The 13,233-nt window shown below is 35.6% G+C and overlaps 2 pseudogenes across 4 annotated transcripts; one reads left to right on the forward strand and one right to left on the reverse strand.

Annotated features, from left to right (window-relative positions):
* Positions 1-668: 668 nt before the first annotated feature.
* On the forward strand, positions 669-6,453 carry LOC110823171 (uncharacterized; annotated as a pseudogene). Its single transcript, XR_015816295.1, has 5 exons — positions 669-853; positions 1,034-1,335; positions 2,322-3,267; positions 3,803-5,213; positions 5,960-6,453. The product of XR_015816295.1 is annotated as an uncharacterized LOC110823171 (transcript).
* Positions 6,454-7,415: 962 nt separating this feature from the next.
* Positions 7,416-11,279, reverse strand: LOC110823319 (phosphatidylinositol 4-kinase gamma 7 pseudogene; annotated as a pseudogene). Of its 3 annotated transcripts, none has more exons than XR_015816339.1 (3): positions 11,061-11,279; positions 9,752-9,995; positions 7,416-9,626 (listed from the first exon to the last, which is right to left on the reverse strand). The product of XR_015816339.1 is annotated as a phosphatidylinositol 4-kinase gamma 7 pseudogene, transcript variant X3 (transcript). The 3 variants fall into 3 exon arrangements; XR_015816338.1 differs by having other exon boundaries at positions 7,416-7,607; positions 7,766-9,995; XR_015816337.1 differs by having other exon boundaries at positions 7,416-9,995.
* Between the last annotated feature and the right edge of the window lie 1,954 nt (positions 11,280-13,233).

A 13,233-nucleotide genomic window follows, 5' to 3' on the forward strand; every position in this document is an offset into this window, starting at 1 on the left:
ATTGATAATATTATAAGTTTCATTATCTTGATTTTCTGTTTCTTTACGTATTATTCATATTCATTCATTCCTCATTTTCTTTTTATTTATAACTTTTTAATTATTTATTTTTTATTACAAGAGGAAAAGGCAAGCACAACAAAGCAAAAAAGAAGACAAGTCTAAGTATGATATATTATAAATTATGATATTCCAATAATGTCTTATTTAATGATGTTCATTATTTTTATAGAAAGATGTTGTAAATTATATAGTTTGACAGGCCTTAAAAAACTTGATTTACCAAATAATTCACGTACCGATTTTTTTCCTAATATATATATTGTATCTTGACAATCCACTTTTATTTCATTTCCAAAATAATTTTTCACTAAACTATATTATTACTCTAATTGTGTACTTATTCTATCCCATATATACATATATATATATACTACGACGTACACCCATAGAATATACTTATATGTTTACAAATCAATGCATGCATCTACGCAGTTTCATTACACGTATTGGCATTTTTGCATATACTTTCAGAAGGCATCCATGTTTATCTACATTTTTAAAATAAATAATTACAAATAATTAGAAATTATGTAATTTTAATTATCTGATTTAATATTTTAACTATTTTATTAATATTTTAATTTATTTTCTATATTTTTAACATAAGATAACCAACTCAGTTAATAATGGCGGGTGACTGACCTGTTAAGTCGACGTTGTCCCCAACCGGCTATCCGACAAACGCCTCAGATCCCTAACATCCTCTTGAATGTGAAACGGACGGAATTCGTGTTAAAAGCAAATCTGGATTAGGGTTAGGGAATTGGGACATCAAAGAAGGGGATTATAGGTGAGAAGGGAGACAACACAGAGACGAAAGATTACTCTCAAGAGAATTCATCCAGAGTGCTTTTCGATTATCAGCTATTTATATAGAATTTAGACAATAGTCCTATCTAAGTATCTATTAGTTAATTACTTCTTGTTACACTTTCCTATTCTGATTTCGTATTTTGAATTTTCCATACAGCACATCCGCGCGGAATCCGATGCTCGACTATGAGTCTCCGGCAGGAATCCCAGGAACAGCGGCAATCGATGGATAAATCGAGTACCCTGACATGCGGAATATGCTTATCCGATGGAGGAAAATTGATCAGGGGCTTTATTGACAGCTGCGATCATTACTTTTGTTTCGTTTGCATCATGGAGTGGGCTAGGGTCGAGTCCCGGTGCCCCATGTGCAAGTGCAGGTTCACCACCATTCGCCGGCCGCCAAAGCACGGTGTCTTCACCCGCGAACGAGTTGTCAACGTACCTCAACGTGATCAAGTAAAGTACAAGTTTCAACATGTTTTTCTTTGTCTTTTTTTTCAAAAAAATTAAATTACAGTTAGAACTAGTCAGTTGCATGGTTCTGTTTCATAGGATTAAATCGTGGGCCATTTATGGTTTAACTCGAGGAAATCAAGATAGAAAAGTCATTTTTTAAAGTGGGTGTTCTTTATGTGGAAATTGATAAGCTGTTACATGTTTTATTTCCTAAATAAAGAAATGCAATTTTTGTAGGTGCAGCATAAGGTCATTTAGTAGTTTTTTTTTTTGTTTGCTTTAAGAGTCTCTTTGAAATGAGCCTTGACCATAAATTTATAAAATCAAATCCTTTAGATATATATATATATATATATGTATATTTGGGAGAGGTTTGAGAGTGATTCAGATGGTGTTCTCTTTTAGGCTAATGTGAAAAGAAGGTTGGAGATTGAATAATAGACTCTTATCTAGCGGATGAAAGGAAAAAAACGGTAATGTGAGGTTTACTCACATTTTCCCGGAACAAAATTATATAGCTGATGCTCTTGCAAAACAACGAATGAAGAGACTAGTTAATTTTAAGCTTGACTCTTGGTTTCTTCCGGAAATATGATTGATATGAAGCAAATTATCTTGGTGTGAGTGTTTCCTGTTTTAGCCATCTGATAATGGAATATATAGCTTTCAGCCAATAGTAGGATGAAAGCCATTTTCTGGAAGATTATGACTGGGGATTAGTTCTGGGGTTGGAAGCAGTGGTAGCAGATCTCTTCTCATGTATTTTTTGTTTATATAAACTGATGCAGAATACTATCTTGATGTCCCAGTTTTTTCCTTTAAAAAAAAAAAATTGATGCGGAATACATTGGTGTTTTTAGGGATCTTTAGTTGATTTTTCAGGTTCATAGGACCGGTCATTATCAATATTATAGCTTTCTTTGAATGCCTTGAGATTATTGATGGGATCTTTTTGGAACTCCAGGTTAAAGTTTTTAAGTTTTCAGAACAGGAAGAAGGTTAGCAAGATTGCATCTTTGCGGCAGTTTGTTCCTCATAATTATGATGCTAGTGACTATGGAACTTCAAGCTTTCTAGTTGGAGCTACACATAGAATAGGAATATTAGATATTAGGATCTTTAACACTGACAGGCATGCTGGTAACCTTTTAGTTAGGAAGCTTGATGGACTTGGGAGGTTTGGCCACGTGGAGCTCATCCCTATTGATCATGGCCTTTGCATGCCTGAGAACCTGGAAGACCCATACTTTTAGTGGATCCATTGACCTCAGGCTTCTATTCCTTTCTCTGAGGATGAGCTTGACTACATAAAAAAGCTAGACCCTTTTCATGATTCTGAGATGCTACGAAATGAGCTGCCCATGATCCGAGAGGCATGTCTTCGAGTATTGGTCCTTTGCACCATATTCCTGCAAGAAGCGGCTGCATTTGGGCTGTCTTGCTGAGATTGGTGAGATGATGAGCAGGGATTTCCATGGGCTGGAGGAGGAACCAAGTGAACTTGAGATTATATGCCTTGAAGCAAAAAGAATCTTTGCTGAGAGAGAGATTACATTCCCTGAGATCGATGAAGGTCATGAAGAATTTCAATTTGACATTGATTGTGAGGATTTAGAGATCGAAGGGTCATCTCAGGACAGTTCCTGGAGGGCAAATGGTCTGTCACTGCTATCCAAACTAGACGAGGAACCCAATGACAATGAAATTGAGACAGGAAAAGAGCCAGCCAAAGCAGAAAAAAGAATTGTCAAGCAAAATGGGAACTGGTTTGAAACTGCTTCGAGGCTGTCCCTGTCCTTAAATAAAATTAACTTAGCTGAGAGAAGCCAGCAGTACTTTGGGAAGGCAGAAAGCAAATATAGTTCGGGTTCCTCGTCTATGAACAGAAGAAGTGCAAATGAGAAGCTGCCTGCAACTACCAGCTTTGTCAAGGTAGCTGATATGGCAAGGCTAAAAAATTGGGCTATTTAGCAATGCATTTACTTTCACTTGTTTTTTTGCTTTCATCCTTGTCTGCTTTGTGTGCATAAGGTTGCATTACTCTCTCCTTCAATGTGTCAACCTCGACTTCAACAAAATTGATCTTTCCCAAGGGCAATGGTGCTAAGGCAATTGTCTGCTGATTATCTCAAACAAAATAAATTGGTAATGGATAAAAACTGAATGAGGCCCATATTTGCATCATTCTCATGTGCATTAGTTTCAATATGGCATGTTTTACATGCTATATACCATGTAAAAGCTGAATCAGAAATGTAAGCAATAAAGTCTAAGCAAAAGAAAAAAGGACAGGACATACTCACAAGTTAGTGTAAACTTTAATGTAATTGGAGCCTTTCAGCCCCAGCAGAGATGAGAGTGAAGTTAGCAGTTTCCTATTTAGGGTTCAGTTTTGGAAATGCTGATTGTCCTACTAAATCTAACGTATCGGACTAATATTGGTACCTGTTTTATATTAACCTTGCAGGTTTATCATTTGCTTGGAAATGCAACAACTGGGCCTTCTGATCCTTTTGCGGATACCAAATGTTGTATCTGCCATAGTATGGCAGATGAAAATCTTATGTTGCTTTGTGATCTCTGTGATTCGGCAGGTCATACTTATTGTGTTGGGTTGGGTTGTACTGTGCCCGAAGGTGATTGGTTTTGTCATGATTGCGCTGTTTCTAGGGCTGAACATGAGCAGAGTGAGATAGATGCTGACACTGATCAGCATATATCTGTAAACTGTGTGGTAATACCAACGGCTGAAAGTCCTGTTTCCATCTTCAGTATCATACAAGGATCAAATGATTCTACCTTTGAGAGACCTCTTCCAAGAGTCGGTTCCTCCGTGAACCATTTTTCACTTCCTGTCATTCTTGAAGAGGAAAGTAGTGTTGAACATGGAGAAAATAGGGAAGGTAGAAGAGCACATCAGAATACTGCTGGGGAAGCAGCTGAATCATGTGCGAGAACTTTGTTTCTTCGTCGCAATGTGCACAGTCGAATACTAGTTCTACGTGAGAATTGGGAAGCACTGCGAAATGGATCCTTGAGATTCTCCTCTAATCCAGCTGAGCCTTGTGGAATTAGTGGTAAAAAGGGTGACACTGCTGCAGTGCCTCATGATAGGTCTGATCAACTGAATTGTCCATCTTCTGTGAGAAAACAAACATCTCAGGATGGTACTCCTGGCTGCACCGGACACAAGAGAAAATCACATGACGTTGACAAGGCATGGAAAATGATGGATATTGCCAGGTCAATAAGATTGAATTGTGGAAGCTCCAGCAGTGTCCATCGGACATCAAAAACTCTTGCCAATAAAGGAGATGTTTCCAAACAATCATCTACCACAAACTCAAGTCTTTGCCTATCAAAAGACCCAGGACTCAGAACTGGGAATCTGGGAGGTAATGGAATGAAGAAGCAATGGATATCTTATTCCAAAAACACAGAAACACAGAGCCATAGATCTTGTAAGTTGGACAATCAAAAGCAGAGTTGGTTCATGAATGGAGAATCAAGTGGAGGATTTCCTCCTGGTAAGTATTCATCAGGAAATTACAAATCTACATCATCTAGGAAGGTCCAGACTGGAAATGATGTAACTGCCACTAATTCATTTGTGAAAAATTCACATCAAGTATCCAAAGAAAGTGGACATTGCTCGTTAAAAACTTTAGCTGAGCCTAGGCCAGGAGGTTTTGATACATTGGAATCTAAAGTGGAGCTGAGAGTGGCGTCCTCTTCTTTGGTAGATTATTCTGAAGAAAAAGTTGTAAGGAGAAAGGATGGCACAGAGACCAAGAAAAGACAAGTTGGTGATGCCAAAAATGAGATTCAATCTCTTGTCAAGCTTAACTTGAAACTGCTTAGTGGAGAGAAACGATTAGGTATGATCATCGAACCTCCACGAAATAATCATCATCCTCACTGATGGGAAGATACTGTCTGATTCATTTTGGAAGGCATTTTTTTTACTTCCAAATGGTAATCACAAATGTTTGAGTAACCATTCGTGATTGGTTTCTGTTGTTCTGCAAGAAAATAGATTCGTGCATATTCTTTTTTATTGTTATTGAGATTTAATATAACATACATTTTTGTGGAAACAATTACAGACAGTTCTCTACTTGCGTTCTCTAAAATTCTTAAAACAATCTATGCAATATTTTCCTATTCTTTTTGCATCTTTGCGTCCATTAAGATGGTATTGCTCATGAATAATCTGCAATTGATGATGCATTTTTCCTTAAAAAATATTAAGGAAATTGTATCAACATTTATTTGGTGAAAAAGTTGCCCAAATATTTCATGCGGAATGTTTATTTTCCTTCTATTTCTTTTCATGCTAGTATTTTCTAGTTTCTATTATTGTTTATGGGAGCGTCCTATATTTCTTGGAAAACTTTATCTCAGGTATATCGTACTATGCAGTATGAGTGACAGATCATTATGTCAATTATTGTCATAGACTTGTTCTTTTGCATTCAGTTAATGTGAAAAGCTGCAGCTCCCAAAGCAGAGCTTAATGTATAATCTACTGGTACTTGAACACCCAAAGAGAATGTCTTATGTCTTGCTTTAGGCCGATCTGACACTCAGATTGATCTGAATGATTATCTCATTGATTGTGCAGGAGTCGAAGCATTCAAAGAAGTTGCTTGGCTTGCCACACACACAATCTTAGCTGCATGTGGTTTAGAACATCCAAAGCCTCGGATTCGCAACTCCCAAAGTCCAAGTCCAATATGTAGCCATACTGACCAAATTCATCAGCTGCATAGATCTACTCTTATGCCTAATTCTTGTCGAGGATGCTTTTATGTATTTGTAAAGGATGTTGTAAGTTCATTTATGATTGGTAAAGTTGGCAACCTTAGATAACGTTAAGGTCAAGTACATAGGGTTTTGCGAGGTGGAAAGTTAAGGGAAGATTGCTTTATTTTTTCCTATGTCTTTTGTTTTCCTTTAGCTCTTGAGCGTCCGTATCTTTTTGTCTTTGGATAACTCTGAAGGCCTGTGGCGTGCTACGATGGGTTTAAAGCTTTGACCTTGTATATTTGGCTGTAAACTCCCGTAATACGCTAACAATGCAATATTTTTTATTGATGGCTAATGCCCTTTTAGTAATTAGGAGTGAATGCAGATTGTATTTTGGTTTTGATTGGTATATAGCCTAATGTACGTAGCACCCAGTATTTTGGTAGTTATTATGATATTATTATGAGCCCTTTTACTTGGTTATAATATGGATTGAAGTGAATCCAAAATTTGGAACACCACGGGGTATTATGCTAGTTGAGATTGGAAAGCATCGGTTTGTTTAGCATTATCAGTCTTTTCTTAAGACCACCTATATTTCATTTGGCAATCACAATGCTGTTTGTCTCTGATGATGGACGCTTGAATTGTAACCGGAACTGCTTTGTACTAGTTCTCAGACAATGACACCCTTTATGTAGGAATATTGCATTCAGAATACTATTTTTCGTTTCATTTGTTTATGAAAAATTTAGAATTTGCATGAAATAGAATAATCCGATTCGTTCGGTTCAAATGGAAGAAAGAAGAAGCTAATTATAAATGAATTCCAATTTGTTAATTACCACTAGCCAATTTTTGCTGAATCTTGTAGTACAAGCAATTTGGATAATGATGTATCTAGAGCAATCGCAATTAAGGAAAGAAATATTTTAAAAATTACATTAATCTTAACTAGATAAATAAAAAATAAAATTTAATCGACCAAAGAAAGAAAAGATATAAGATTAGAATGATAGATTCTAAATTTAATTTGTATTATTTTCAGTAGGATATATATTTTTTCTAGTACGATCGACAATAATTTTGAATAAACACAGCTTTTCAAAAACTTGTTTTGAGACTCGATCGTATAACACGATTTTAAATTTGATCTTAACATGTTTATTTTCAGAACATAAATACAAATTTGTTGTGTTAAATCAAATTATCTCAACATCAAGCAAAGAACGATCGAGGTTTATCTTGCATTACCAACATGCTAGGAGATAATCAGAGGGTGCATGGTGGGTAAACGAAAGAAATACCAAACTACCAAAAGAACCAGACCAAAGAACAAACCCCTTATGAATACAGGGGTGTAATTATCAAATTGTCCAATTTGTAAATGAGAAAACAAAGATCACATTTTTCAAGCCAACTATAGACAGTAACAGGCGATTCTATTTTATTGCATTTGTTTAAACATAATTCTCGTCCTACATTTCTTCCTTCTAAGGGAGAAGATTGCCAAAAGAGAAAACCTGAAAAGGAAGGTAGAACAAAAAGGAACAAATCAAATGTCATTTTCACCTTTTTCTCATCTCATATCTAGTTTCAACAATATTTACATATAAAACCTACAGTTACCTATTATGATAATCTCCTCCAAGGAAAATAGTTAAGTAGAGAATGTAAGAACCTGTATATAATCCGCTGCCTCCACAATCTCTAAATCTCTATTACTAAATCCTTTGAGCTCAATCAACATGCCACCAATCTATCTCAAAACTGGCACGATGTCCCAAGCCTCTGCCTCTGTCTCTGTTTCTGCCTGATGGTCGCTTCCCGGCGCTTGACAAAAGCAGGGTTAAGAAGCTCCTTGAATTGTTCAATAAAGACAATCCATTCCTGCTCCTCCATATCAGCTACCTTGACAAAGCTGGTAGTTGCAGGTAGCTTCTCATTTGCACTTCTTCTGTTCATAGACGAGGAACCCAAACTATATTTGCTATCTGCCTTCCCAAAGTACTGCTGGCTTCTCTCAGCTAAGTTAATTTTATTTAAGGACAGGGACAGCCTCGAAGCAGTTTCAAACCAGTTCCCATTTTGCTTGACAATTCTTTTTTCTGCTTTGGCTGGCTCTTTTCCTGTCTCAGTTTCATTGTCATTGGGTTCCTCGTCTAGTTTGGATAGCAGTGACAGACCATTTGCCCTCCAGGAACTGTCCTGAGATGACCCTTCGATCTCTAAATCCTCACAATCAATGTCAAATTGAAATTCTTCATGACCTTCATCGATCTCAGGGAATGTAATCTCTCTCTCAGCAAAGATTCTTTTTGCTTCAAGGCATATAATCTCAAGTTCACTTGGTTCCTCCTCTTGCCCATGGAACTCCCTGCTCATCATCTCACCGATCTCAGCAAGACACAGCCCAAATGCAGCCGCTTCTTGCAGGAATATGGTGCAAAGGACCAATACTCGAAGACATGCCTCTCGGATCATGGGCAGCTCATTCCGTAGCATCTCAGAATCATGAAAAGGGTCTAGCTTTTTTATGTAGTCAAGCTCATCCTCAGAGAAAGGAATAGAAGCCTGAGGCCAATGGATCCACTCAAAGTATGGGTCTTCCAGGTGCTCAGGCAAGCAAAGGCCATGATCAATAGGGATGAGCTCCACTTGGCCAAACCGCCCTAGTCCATCAAGCTTCCTAACTAAAAGGTTACCAGCATGCCTGTCAGTGTTAAAGATCCTAATATCCAATATTCCTATCCTATGTATAGCTGCAACTGGAAAGCTTGAAGTTCCATAGTCACTAGCATCATAATTATGAGGAATAAACTGCTGCAGAGATGCAATCTTGCTAACCTTCATCCCATCCTCAAACCAGTTTCCATTTACACTATCATTCACATTAAAGACAGAGTGAGTAACTTTTATAAGAGCAGTTGGGGGCACATTGGCAAAGTGATTGTAGTCTAAAAGATAGGCAGCTACTTCTCGAAATCCTGTTTCACCAACTCGAATTGAAGGTTTCAAGCCTGGATATCCAAGGGCCTTACCTACAAAACCTTTGGGGTTGTTTGGGGCAAATGGCTCCTCATCTGTCGGCTTCACAATGGCAGCATTCTCCCCTTCGCTGTTCCTAAAAAAATAGGCTCCACCAAGGCCACTGTGAATGGGGATAGGATCAACACCGTTCTTGATCGCTTTCACAATGTCCTCAACTACTTCTTTTGCTTTGGCAAAACGACTTGAATGCCCCAGTATCTCAATGGCACCACTCTGATCTCCTTGTTGAGGCATCTTCGCAGTAGGGGTGAGACATGGAGTTGATGAGCTCCTATGCAAGCCATTTCTAGTCAGAAGAAGTGGAGAATCACTTGGAACGGCACTAAGATCATTGTTTAATGTAAGGTCGCCAAATGTCAAAGAACTCTCTTCAGTTGGTACGTTAAGGGCAAGTTGCATCCTCCTTTTCACAGTATGGGCATTGTCATTTCGGTCAAGCTCCATTCCCAACACACAGCCAGTCTCAGTCTGAACAAACACACGCCTCCTTCCTGAAGGTTTATCCACCAATTTTTTATTAAACTCTCCATTGCATGAACCACTGAAAACTCCCACAGCCATCTGGGTTTGAACAGGACTATCAAACTTATGAGACATGAAGTTTGTGAGGAAATACCAGGTTAGAGGCAACAAAAATGATGGCTGCAAAGAGATTCTTCCTCTATCGACCAGCCAACTAGGTGCCAAACTCCAACAACTGAGACCAATCAAACAACGGAAATTCTTTGGACTCAAACAACCATCAATCGAGCTTCACTCTGTCTTACTGCCCCTTATGGTGGTTCACATCAGAAACAAAGAGGCAGATATGGACAAAGACGGAAGAATAGCTACATCTGTAGTGAATCCATGTGAGAGATCTGCACTAGTACGGAGAACCAACATCAGCAAAAGAAGGCGGAGAGTTAGGTATCATGATATGCAAGGTTTAAAACTTTGTCTAAGATATAGTTTGAAGTCATAGACAACTTCAAGACCACAGACGTAGATGTATCCAATTAGTGGGTTGATCATATACGCATCAAACAGTACAATACAACTACAGTTATGACTTGTGAAGTTCCATGTGGAATTTCCATCAGGACTTCTGAAAAAAATAAACATCTTTCGTTTTAGAAGTGGCTGTAAGTATCCATACATAAAGATTTATTAATTTATATAATAATCTACAACAAAGCATCAAACAACCAGAAAGAAAGAGATAACAACTACAGCAAAAGAAACATATGAATTCAAGGAAAAAAAAGAATTGTTCTTGTTGCACATGTAAAGAATATCTAATCACGAGATCTCCCTTCGCGTAGAACCATTTGACAACAGTTTGTCTTCGCTGGTAACAGAATTTTTCTCGATAAGATTGACCGAAATCAAATAATAAACAAGTCTTGTTTGGATGACAAAAGAAATAACAACGAATAAACTAGAAAATAACAAAATTTTAGTTTTATCCACATAAACCGACACAGCACGCAGAGTTTAAAAACTTGCGTCGTTCCATTTAACACGAAACCGCCAAAGGTATCTTTACAAGCTTGGCCGTTCTCTTCCTTTTCATTTCCAGCATTTTCTCAGCAATCGACAGAAAACAGAACAATCCAGGATCCTCCGATCAACACATTGACGAACAATACATAAAGAATATCACATTTTATTAAGATTAAAACAACATTTCTAGTAAAGAACCCACATACTTCAAAGAAAAGTAGACTCGATAAAAGAAAATGCAAACAAGATTCAGAAAACGAAAGAAAGTAATTTCTCTCATTACTTTCATAAACATCCAAACTATAAACTCCAGTAAACCTTCACAAACGAAATACACGAGACGTATCAACCAAACTTAAGCCCCCTAACACCTTCGTTAGGACCAAAAATCTGACATTAAACTAGGATCAACAAAAAGAATCAAAGAACAAAAACCTAACCGATTATCGGAGAATCTCGAGCAAGGATCACAGGCAGAGAAAGGGAGGAGGAGACGGGGAGAGAGGATCAAGGCCGTCAGCGACGAGATGAAAAGTATGGAAGATCGACGGCTGAAACCGGGAGATGAAGAAAGGATCGACGGCTACGCATAGACCAGCATATCCTGTCAACCATGACCCTAAAACCTCTCGTTCTCTCTCGAGTATACCCTTGTGCTGTAAGTGTCCTTTTATACAATGAGGATAAAGGTAGAGTAACAGGGCGGTTTGCTCACCAATTACCAGAATGACCCGAGGTTGACTTCTTTTGACTCTTTTACGTTTGACATATTTATAATAAATAAATAAATTAAAATACAAAATAAAAAGAAAATTTTAATTTGACTTCAAATTACAATAACCATTTTTTATTTTAAATATAATATTATGATAATAAAAAGACAAACTACAAAATTATTGCATGAAAATCATAAGTAAATTTTAGTGCATTTAACAAATAAAATTTTTTTTTTTTTACTTTAATCAGCGATGTAGTTCACATTTTAAATATAATTATATAAAAATATAGTTTTTGTTACCACTTATTTTTATTTAAATATTTAATAAAGTTTGACCTCAAACACATTATAGAAATAAATTATAAAATATAAAAAAAATTATTAATTATAGTAGCACCAGTAATGATTATTTTGGTAATCGATTAAATAATGTAAAGTACATTTATTGTTCAAACTGGATCGTTTTTTTCTCCATACCTTATATGTTTATTGATTTAATTATTTATTTATATCTAGTTTTTAGATTGTATATACATATTTTTAGAAGTATATATTTACTAACTAATAAATAATTATTTATTTTAACTTTTAATAGATTAAATAAATAAAATTTGCTATTAAATTTTACGATCATTACATGAAAAAAGTAATTATAAAAAAATATATTGATTACAAAATGAATTAATTTTAGGAATTTCTTTATCTTTTCACGTGATCCCCTGCGATTTTTTCGTAATAATCTCATCATAATGCATGTTTGTTTGCTGACGTTAGAAACAATAAGATATGCGACCTTAAAATGTTGTTATTTTCTATATAAATTCACTTTTGTTTGCTTATGTCAATCTCTATTTAACATATAATAATATATTGAAATAAATAATATATTTGTTGTCACTATTTCGAGATAAAAATACTAGATTAAATAAAATAGAGAAGTAGTTATCAATAAATAAAAATATGATGAGGGAGAAAATGAAATTGACGGAGGAGAAACATTAACGAGTAAGATCACAAACGAGAGTCGTATGGGAGTACAAAAAGAAATAATCATATGGCGGATTTAAAAATTTAGGTTTTAAAGATCTTAATTAGGGGTATGGTATGGTTTCTTTTTGTACTATATGGTTTTTATTGTAAGAATTAAAAATGTCATATTAAATATTACATCATCAAACAATGTCATTAACAGTATAATTTAACTATATCGAACGTGTAATATAAATTCACGTGATATTTTAACTTATATTGCTAACGATTAAGAACTTAAATAAATTTTTTTCGAAAGTACATTAGTTAAAATAATAAAAATAACATGAAATAATTTAAATATTTTAAAATATAATAAGCACTAAATTAAAATTTCAGCCTAAATTTATTTGTATTTTATGGTACAATATTTATTTAATTTTTACTTTTTAAAAAAATTAAAGACATTTAAGAGTATTATATGACATATATACAACAGCACATAACACATATAAAAAATAAAAATATAATTACAAGATAATTAATTTTGTATATTTGGAAATTAATTAGTTATTTTAACTTAATTTCTAAAAAATTATAAGAATAAAAAATTAATATTTATATATAAAGGGCATAAAGGTCAGTTTGAAAAATAAATATGTCCTTGTCCTGATTTTGGGGTAACAGTAATAAGACAATAAAAAGAGGCGCTGATGGGTAATGTAGCGAACAGCACATCAGAAAAATCTGGAACCTCGAACGACAACCGTCGGATCAAAAAGAGCAGGAGAAATCATGATGATCAGCGAGGAAATGTTTGAGAATTGTACGGAGAATCATGTAGGTGATGACATGGAGGAATATGATTGGAGAAGTAGGTAGGAAAGTCACCGTCAAACAAGAGGCAACACTTGCTATCCGGTGAC

This window comes from Carica papaya, chromosome 9 (genome assembly GCF_054855325.1).
Source record: "Carica papaya isolate Zhongbai chromosome 9, ASM5485532v1, whole genome shotgun sequence".
Taxonomy (NCBI): domain Eukaryota; kingdom Viridiplantae; phylum Streptophyta; class Magnoliopsida; order Brassicales; family Caricaceae; genus Carica; species Carica papaya.